Source organism: Macrobrachium rosenbergii, chromosome 15 (genome assembly GCF_040412425.1).
Source record: "Macrobrachium rosenbergii isolate ZJJX-2024 chromosome 15, ASM4041242v1, whole genome shotgun sequence".
NCBI classification, from domain to species: Eukaryota; Metazoa; Arthropoda; class Malacostraca; order Decapoda; family Palaemonidae; genus Macrobrachium; species Macrobrachium rosenbergii.
Window position 1 is genome coordinate 51,594,298 of NC_089755.1, and position 10,477 is coordinate 51,604,774.

Sequence of the window (10,477 nt, forward strand, 5' to 3'; positions counted from 1 at the left end):
AGGAAAAATAGTCCCCTTAGTGGGGTAGTGCCGTCAGCCCACCTTACGTGGTGCACTGTAGGCATTACTTAAGGTTCTTTGCAGCGTCCCTTCAACCCCTAGCTGCAACCTCTTTCATTCCTTTTACTGTACCTCCATTCATATTCTCTTTCCTAAGTCTGACTTTCCACCCTCTCAACAATGGCTTCATAGTCCAACTGCCAGGTTTTCCTCCGATTACACCTTTCAAACCATCTTGCTGTCAATTTCCCTTTCAGCGCTGTTTGACCTCATAGGTCTTGGCACTTGGGCCTTTGGCCTGAATTCTCTATTCCAATTCCAGTAAAAATGGTTTTATCGTATCCCCAAAAGCATTCCAGTAACGTCGCCCCCGATTCGAAATGGTTTTGGGTCGACGTGACCTGCTTCCTAAAGAAAATAATTCATCTGGTATCAGGAGGAAGTTCCCGAAACCGATAATCGGAGAGATTGTTTTATCGGATTATGTTTTTGTGGCCGTTGAAGGCGTCTTTATCTTTGTGATTCACCATTGTGTGGTATCTTATCTTTCGAGCTGTCGCCTGTGCGTTTCTGAATTTCAGATGCTTCATAGGAGACATTTCTTGAAACGAGTTCCCTGCAGTTTGTAATTCGGCATAAGTGGCGTTCAGCATTGTAAGCCATCAAAGTTTTGGAAATTCAACCCGCTCTACTTTCTTTATTTTTCAAGATACAAAGTTGAATTTTGTATGAGATGAAGTATTTGCTATCAAGAGTAGAATAGTATGCATAAAAAAAAATCAGAGTTCAACCCCTCCCCATTTTATGGGAAAAAAGGGGGATTCTTTTAAAGGTGATCAGACGAAAAACGCCATTTTCAAAAGTTAGCAGCGAGACTCCCTTCTAATGCTGAACGCCTGATGACGTAAAGAATTGAATAGATAATAAAGATACAGTCATGTATAATTTATTCATTAGCCCACGTATAGATACACATGAGCAGAGCGACTACCGGAAATGACGAAAAGACAAAATAAGCCACAAACATGTTACGAAAGGTATGGAAGAAATAAACAGAACGGCCCTTGTTCTGAGCTGAAAGATTCGAGCAATTCGGGCATTCCTGTACGGTTAGATAATAAATTAAGAAATGGGGGAAAGTTTACGCCATTATATGATATAAATCAGTCAACCAGATATTAATGTAATATTTGTATATATACAGTATATATGTATATATAATATAATATATATATATATATATATATATATATATATATATATATATATATAGATAAATATATATATATATATATATATATATATATATATATATATTTATATATATATATATATACACATATATACAGTATATATGGAAGGAGGAAGTTATGACTATTGGGTTGCGTTGGCGAAGTCAGGTAAAGGAAAACGAATTACTCGGGTACGCGAATAAATTATTCATCAAGATAAAAAACAGGTATTCAAATTTTAGAAAATTATGAACTCGTATAGAAATCTATGTTATAAAGCGCCGGAATAAGATACAAATCAAATAACCTTATTATAAGACTCAGTAAGGGGGAAGCGCCGTCAGTGCATATCATGCGGTGCACTGCAGGCATTACTTAAGGTCCTTTGCAGTGTCTCTTCGGCCCCTAGCTGCAACCTCTTCCATTCCTTTTACTGTATCTCCGTTCATATTCTCTTTCTTCCATCTTACTTGCCACCCTAACAGTTGATTCATAGTGCAACTGAGAGGTTTTCCTCTTGTTACACCTTTCAACCCTTTTTACGGTCGATTTCCGTTTGAGCGCTGAGTTGACCTCATAGGTCCCAGCACTTGGCCTTTGGCCTAAATTCTATAATGTATCTAACCTTATTAAGGGGAAGAAACAAAGGCCTCCCACCGGGCCAGCGCTAATTTGCATGCACGTCAACGGAAGACCGCCATTAAGGTAAACATCCTCCGTGTTGTGTAAACGCTTGATTTTTTCCCCGATTCTCGCTTGAACATGGGGGATTCCCCCGGGGTTTTTAGGTGCCGTGATCATGGCAGGAGTAGGAATGAGTAGAGAAGGCGAAAACAATGATGATATTTCCATTTGTCGTTGGCTAATGTGCACCAAATTTTCCTTTTTTTCTTTTTTTACGGCAGTTCGCGTGTTCAGGAAGTGTGTGTGTGTGTGTGTGTGTGTGTGTGTGTGTAAAATTAGTCTACTTCGGTGGAATAGAATATAGTAGAATAGAATATAGCATTTAGGCCTAAGGCCAAGCGCTGGGACCTATGACGTCATTCAGCGCTGAAAGGGAAATTGAGAGTAAGAAGGCTTGAAAGGTGTAACAGAAGGAAAACCTCAAAGCAGCTGCACTGTGAAACAATTGTTAGAGAGGATGGAAAGTCAGATGGAAGAAGGAGAATGTGGAAGGAGCTACAGTAAAAGGAATGAAAGAGGTTGCAGCTAGGGGCCGAAGGGACGCTGCAAAGACACGTAAGTAATGCCTGCAATGAATAACTTGGGTGGATTACAGCTAGGCTTGTACAAGGTCATGTGGTTTGCAACTTCATCCCAAAAATGCGCGTTGTCTATTCTCTTTTAACAGACAGATCCCCTCCCCGTAGGGGGATAGGGCCGTCATTGCACCAAGTGGGGGGCACTGTAGGCATTTTGAGGTTCTTTGCAGCGTGCCTTCGCTCCCTAGCCGCAACCCCTTTCGTTTGTTTTACCGCACCTCCTCTCATATTCTCTTTCTTCCATCCTACTTTCCACCCTCTCTTAACAATTGATTCATAGTAAAACAGCGAGGTTTTACCCCTGTTACACTTTTCAAACCTTTTACTGTCACTTTCCGTTTCAGCGATGAATGACCTCACAGGCCCCAGTTCTTGGCCTTTGGCCTAAATATCATATCATTCGTATCATTCAATCGACATTAGTATGTAAATGTAAGTACTGTAAGTCACGAGGATTATTGAGAATACCTTTTATTTATATTTATAAAAAAAATTCTAAATATTCTTAGTTGTGTTTCTTCTATAACTGTGAGTTATTTATTTATTGCTCTGGAAAACTCGCGCCGCATATGCTGCTCTCAAAACTCATTAATTTTGGTTGATTGAAGTTTCTGTAAAAATAAATATTTATAATGGTCGGCTATTAAATTCACCCACCAGTCTTTTTAAGATTAATTTCTCTCTCTCTCTCTCTCTCTCTCTCTCTCTCTCTCTCTCTCTCTCATGAGAAATGTAGCTTCTGTTTTTTTAGTGGTTTTATATTTCTTACCCGCGTTTCAGTTTGATCTATTTTTAGGGAGAAACTTCCCATTTTGGCAGATATGCAAACAGGATGCGAGAGACCCTTGACCCCTCGTCTCACCTTGAAGTCTGACCTTAGAATTGTTATACGCTCGCTTTATCTGATAATGGAGACTGCATTGTGGTTGTTACAATATCGGTGATGATATCGTTGCGAGCGCAAATTCTCATACTGTATAACTTATTCAGTTGGGTACATTGAATAAGCCTGTGACCTTGAAATTGTAGCAAATTTGAATTTTGACACTATATTGTCAAGAGGATTTGCTGGTTAGATTTGAAAATTTACCTGCATGTGGACAGGTAGATAGACTAGATTTGAAAATTTACCTGCATGTGGACAGGTAGACAGACTAGATTTGAAAATTTATCTGCATGTGGATAGATAGATAGACTGGAATTTGTCTACTCCTTGGTTCGAAGTTTATTTCAATTCTGCGGATGATCTCTTTGATAAACCCGAGAGAGAGAGAGAGAGAGAGAGAGAGAGAGAGAGAGAGAGAGAGAGAGAGAGAGAGAGAGAGAGGAAGAAGTTGGTGCGGGGGAGGGTTGATGTTGGATTTGTTGGGAACCTGGGAAGGTCACCTTTTAGGATAGTTGAAGTAAAGTCCAAAACCTAGGTCACAGTAAGCACTAAAAAAAAGATCACGCAAATCCTCACACCACGAGAGCATAATGGAAAAAAAAAAAACAAACCCGCATGAAAGTGAGATTATTAGTATTATAAAAGCCATGGCACACAAGTCCCCGAAATAACTAAGGAAGTTAAGAAAACCAATTTCTTGCCGAAAGCCCCTTTTGTCCTATGGTCTTTCCGCAGATCTGTCATTCTTTGTTCCTGTTTGCTGGGCGGTGGCAGATATGAATCTGATTTCCGATATTTTCGAAAGGTCACTAGTTTTAAGTTTTCTGTAGAAGAAAACTGTTGATATGGCTTTGTCTGTCCGTCCGCACTTTTTCTGTCCGCCCTCGGATCTTAAAAAAATTACTGAGGCTAGAGGGCTGCGAATTGGGATGTTGATCATCCACCCTCCAATCATCAAACATACCAAATTGCAGCCCTCTAGCCTCAGTATTTTTCATTTCATTTAAGGGTAAAGTTAGACATGATAGTGCTTCTGGCAACGCCATAGGACAGGCCAGCACCGGGCCGTGTCTGAAAGTTTCATGGGTCACGGCTCATACGGCATTATACGATGTACAGAAAACTTGAATGCACCGAGGAAACTTCTGCGCATTTTTTACTTGCTTTTTTTTCTATCTCGGAGAGAGGACTTCCTGATTTGGTCATGTTTGATCGATAGTTAGTTAATAGTTTTCTGCAATAGCATTGTGTCGCCAGTATCATAGTTTTTTTTTTTTTTTTTTTTTTTAAATAGGCCTCCAGATTTCTTTGCGAGAAGAATTCATGCAGAAGAACAAAGGGAATATCTGTATTGTCTTTTATGTTCATGTAGAAAAGCCTATACGTAGTAACTCAACATTTTGTAGACTTTATCATTTGAGACCCAAGTTATGAAAATTTTTTTTTAAAAGTTTATATCAATTCTTTGAAAAAAAATGACTAAGGATAATGAATATGTTTCTTGACTGATACACACACACACACACACACACACACACACTGTGCCGGTTACAAGCTGGCTAAATAGTGAGGGAGTCAGGAAGGACACCTGTCCATAAAACGTCTGCCCAAACCAATTTTTAAATGTGGTTAATATTAAACAAAACATTACTAACTCGGTACCCAGTCGTTTGAATGACCTTTTCCGATAAACTACAGACCTATGAACTTCTTGTAGTTTTTGTATCGTCCAAATTTTTTTACTCTTCCCTTACCTAATCATGTAACCCAGATCCTGCTCTGCTTGTCAATGTTGTCAGAGAGGTTCTGCGGATGTTTGTGGTATTGATAACATACGATCGAAAGCGATTACGATGTTTGAACGTTAGAAGCGGCTACGCCCCCAATATAGTTTTGAGTTTTGCTTATTCTCAATTTATGGTAATGTAACCGAACTCTCTCTCTCTCTCTCTCTCTCTGTACGATATATAAATATTATCCTGGCTTCCCGTTCCTGTCCCCAAGGCAGTTAATATATGAAATCATCGCGAACTTGCATGTATTCAGTTTTCGTTCACCACAAATATAACTTTTCGAAACCAAAAGGAAAAATCATTTGGGGAACACACATCCGCGTAAGGTATCTCGGTATTTTTAATTTTATAAGAAAACTCTTAAGGATACTTTGGTTTTTTAATAGCAGTTTCCTGCGGGGATGGAAATCTTTTTAAAATTCTTTTGGGAACATTATTATTATTATTATTATTATTATTATTATTATTATTATTATTATTATTATTAAGCGAGAGTTTGTGCACTCATTGCGGTTCCCAGTCTAAATAATAAAAGTGTTGGGGGCGATGGGGGTGGGGAGAAGGTTAAGCATAGAGGTAACTCACTCGTCTTGTAAGAGAGAGAGAGAGAGAGAGAGAGAGAGAGAGAGAGAGAGAGAGAGAAGAATGGAAGAGGCGTTGCTGAAACTTGCATCAAACCTTAGCAGTCTGGGGTAAGCGACAGTGGATCCTAACTAGGTCTTTGGCCTATAAATTACTTATTATTATTATTATTATTATTATCCTGAGAACATTGTTCCTGTGAAATAATTTGAAAGGAAAGGGATTTTTCTTTCAGAATTGCCGTTTGATCACGCCATGCCTACTCTGTTTACAGACGTGAATAACCGCCCCCCCCCCACCTTCTTTATTTGCAAGTCTACTTAGTACCCCCTTCTAATTATGGCCTCGAGCAAACTGTTTATATTCCTTCGTTCGCTGTTAGTCGATAGGAAACCTACCGAGGAAAAAAGATCGCGCTTTGAGATCTTGATTATTTCTCCTTCAGGAGCAAGAGCCCGTGTCAGTACATGGAATATTTTTTTTTTTCCTCTTTCTTTTCCACAAGGTAGATGAGTGAAGTCGAGCTTAGCTCCCGTTTTTTAATTTATTTTTAATTTTTTTTGTCAGGGTTTGAGACCGGCATCAGTGTATAAGCTCTTGTGGTAGAGAAAATATCTATGAAGGTAGTCAGGATAAGGTGTACGAAATTTGATAATATAATCAAAGGAAAAAAAATGTTTAAGCTTTTCAAAAAGCTGGGCTAAACAAGACACGATTATTCTTTATCAGTGTCAGATTTTTATCTCTTTTCATATAGATTTTTTTTTTAGTATCTAAGGAGTGAAAGTATTAATGAGTGTATAGGGACTTGTAAAAAAAAATAGTGATTGATATTTGAGAATTAATGTGTCATATTTATGTCTTAGTACAAATCAGTTATTTTATCAAATATTAAGTCCCGCCATTTTATAGAATAAATCAACAGGTTGCTCTGATATTCCTGAAAAAAAGTTAGGTATACCTTAGTTTAACCAGACCACTGAGCTGATTAACAGCTCTCCTAGGGCTGGCCCGAAGGATTAGACTTATAACACGTGGCTAAGAACCAATTGGTTACCTAGCAACGGGACCTACAGCTTACTGTGGAATCCGAACCACATTATACCGAGAAATGAATTTCTATCACCAGAAATAAATTCCTCTAATTCTTTCATTGGCCGGCCGGAGAATCGAGCTCGGGCCCTGCAGTATGCTAGCTGAGAACGGTACCGACCAGTCCAACGAAGAACTCTGATATTCCACAGCTAAATATTGCTTTTTCATTGATGTTCAGTTTTAACGGCAGAAATTGTATATGAGCATGGTACTTAAAACTAGTTTATTAGATTAAAAATAATTAGAGCGACAGCTCTAAAATATAATGGAGTAAAAAGATACATCTGTTCGAGCTTATAGACATCCCACTGTCTGCTTCGTATACTGATTTCTAGACTGTACCCTTGATGCCGACATGTTGCAGCATATCAGACTGTAAGACCAGTAAGTGGCAATTAATCAGAGATAAGGAGGCAAACCTTAATTGAGCCTCTGCCAGAAGACAATAATCCGATTATGGCTGTTGTGGTCGAGAGAGAGAGAGAGAGAGAGAGAGAGAGAGAGAGAGATCTGGATTGCAGCTTGTAGTTAGTTTTAGGAGAGGAATATGCGTTTTACCATTCAATCCGCATTGCATTAACTTAGAGAGAGAGAGAGAGAGAGAGAGAGAGAGAGAGAGAGAGAGAGAGAGAGAGAGAGAGAGAGCTGGATTGCAGCTTGTAGTTAGTTTTAGGAGAGTACGCAGAATCAGTTACAACAAAGACTGTGACGAGCTAGCTATTAAAAAAAAAAACTATTAACAATATACAGAAAGGGGTACACCCCTGAGGCCAAGTTAGGGACAGGAGGAGTTTGGGGGAAGGGTAGGGGGGTGGGACTGCCGTTTCTTGCAGATAATAGAAAATGGTTCATGTACGCTCACACTGTTGAATCACAAATGCGTTCGGAATTCCCGTCATCTACTTTAGTGTACTGTCTATATAAAAAATGTAAATATTAGACCTTACTAAAGGTTTGCATAATCTTCGGTTTCATTGTTTTATCCCATTGTGTTGTAGAACTGCCGCCTCGACAGATTGAGCGCGTGAGAAAGCAACAAACTCATAACCACAGCACCACATTTTTACGGTAAAAATGAATGGATATGCGTCCATTTTGTTAGCTGTTGTCATGCAGTGAGGAACGAATGATCTGAAAAGCGCTGAAAGAGCAAATAAATGCCCCCCCACAAAAAGTAAGGAAATAAATCAGTAAATTATGTCGTAGATTTGAACCCGGATCCATTTCAAAATCTAATCAGATGACCCTCGACTTATCACCTACTGCTCCACCAAATCTGTTAAATACATCGGTAGGGGTTTTTTTTTTTTTTTGAGATTTCGTAAGCAGACAGACATGAATAAACAGACACGAGTGGATGCGAATGACCTCCCGTCTCACTTGGTTGACGGAACTAAATAGATAACAAGTAAAAAATGCGCTGAAGTCTCTTCGGCGCCATCGAATTTTCTGTCCGGTGGTGGCCTCAGCCACGGTCCGGTGGTGGACTATGTTGTTGGTACGTATAGCGCTGCCAGAAGTACGATTATGGCTAACTTTAACCTTTGATAAAAACAAAACTATCGAGGCTAGAGGACTGCAATTTGGCATGTTTGATGATTGGAGGGTGGATGATCAACATACCGATTTGCAGCCCTCTAGCCTCAGTAGTTTTTAAGATCTGAGGGCGGACAGAAAAAGTGCGGACGGACAGACAAAGCCGGCACAACAGTTTTCTTTTACAGAAAACTAAAATGGACAGAGTGAATTGAAGAGATACTTTCTGTTTACGTTACGATGTCTTCAAATTAGCATGGCGAACTGACGACAAATATTAAAAATCCCTTTATCTTTCTAACGAATATGATTATGAACAGGCAGATTTTTTTTTTAATGAATTAGGCGGTCTGTGGTGTATCGTTCGAATACACTTAATAAAACTGCTCCTAAAAGGTTTTTACGTTAATAGTAAAGATAAGTGACTTGACATGGCAGATGCTCGTTTCCAAATGATTCCAAAACATATTTTAACCCCTTTTAAGCTAATTTTGAATTAAGAAAAATGTAAATGAGATTGCCCATTATCACCTTGCAGCTGGCTGTCTCGCATTGGTATTTATCTTTATTTGCAACCTATTTTGGGCACTTAAATTTTCCTTTCTTCTCGAACAAGCAATTTTTTCTGAGGAAGTTTACGAGTCATTGGCCTTTTAAGTTGATTACACATAAATACTTGCACTCTTGTATAAAGATGATAACACCGTGACAGTAAAGATAAGAAAAATATTTAACAGTACTACCATCAAACCATTGATATCAGCTCAAGGTGTTATAATTCATTTCTCACATTTTATTTTCAAACCTCCGACGAGTTGAAGTTCAAGAAACTGTCAACGGCAAAAACCAGTTTTCACGAACATGCGCAAAGGAATCTGAACTTTCTCAACCCCCACCTCACAAATAAAAGACTGAAAAGTATTACCTGGTACAAATATGAAGGAGGAAATCCTTGCAAGTAGACTGAAGAACGCTATCAAAACGAAAAGTATTAACCCTTCAAACTTTCAGCCTAGCACTGTCGATAGTCACAGAGTGCCGCCTGGCTTCTTACTGCCCTTAAGCGGCACCGTAACTGACTGTGCCACAACCTCGGTGAGAGGCCCGGGGCATACTGGCACCGATTACTAATTTTCGTGCTGATAAATGCCCACATTATCTCCGCCATTTAGTGGGGGCAACGGACACGATCTTGTCCTCTTCAAGGATCGTAGCGGTTCCTTGTGTATTAGCGTTCTTACCGGTTCATGTTGTTCAGGGTCTTAATATTTGTAATCTCTTTAAGTACGTCTACAGTAGGTTTGTTAGTAGGGTAATATTTATTTTTAAAGTTAATTATTGGATGATACATTTGGAACTTTTGATATATATAAATATTCGAACCAAGAATTCGAATAACTTTCTTTATAACTCGATTATAGACCGTGATTATAACCCACTAATTTATCCAGTAGTGAGAGGAGAATATTGTTAATATTTTTATTTAGTAGAACTAAAACTAGTACTAAAAAAGTTGGATTATATTAAGCGTTGTTCGAATCCTTAGTATGCATAATATTTTAGTAGTTTTTATAAAAAAATCATTATTGAAAACACACACCGTGACTTAAAAATAGTGATACATTATTTGTCGAGAATGACGCACAATTCCCAATATGAAAATTAGCCTTTTGCTGTTTTTATAGTTTAGATAGACAGTTCGAAATAATGACTTCATAACGTAGCAAAATGAAAAAGCACGAATGATAATACTACAGTGGAAATGCAAATGAGAAAATTTTGAATCGAACAAAGTCAAAAGTTTAATCTCCAAAGCTACAAAGAAGCCGCGGGAGAGAGAGAGACCGGTCCGACTCTCAATATAGAACCAGCCACAAACACAGAGGGGATACGAACGTAAACAAAATCACCTTTCGGTTTACGCGCTTTGCAACCGAAACCTTCAAACAGACAATGTCGTCAAGTCGTAATTTCATACGGTTCTTATTCCATGACTTGCATATCAGCTGACAGTTGGAGTGGTTGGACAGCAGGATGAAGCGAGCCAAAAAATAAATGAGATGAAGTTCAACTTGGCAGTCACAAATTCTC

General features: G+C 38.7%; 1 protein-coding gene across 1 annotated transcript in view; it reads right to left on the reverse strand.

Annotated features, from left to right (window-relative positions):
* LOC136846694 (probable G-protein coupled receptor AH9.1) overlaps positions 1 to 9,502 on the reverse strand; it is a 16,341-nt gene extending 6,839 nt beyond the window's left edge. Inside the window, exon 1 of the mRNA XM_067117764.1 lies at positions 9,312 to 9,502. The gene's annotated coding sequence lies outside the window, so the exon portion shown is untranslated. The remainder of the gene's footprint in view (positions 1 to 9,311) is intronic.
* Positions 9,503 to 10,477: the final 975 nt, after the last annotated feature.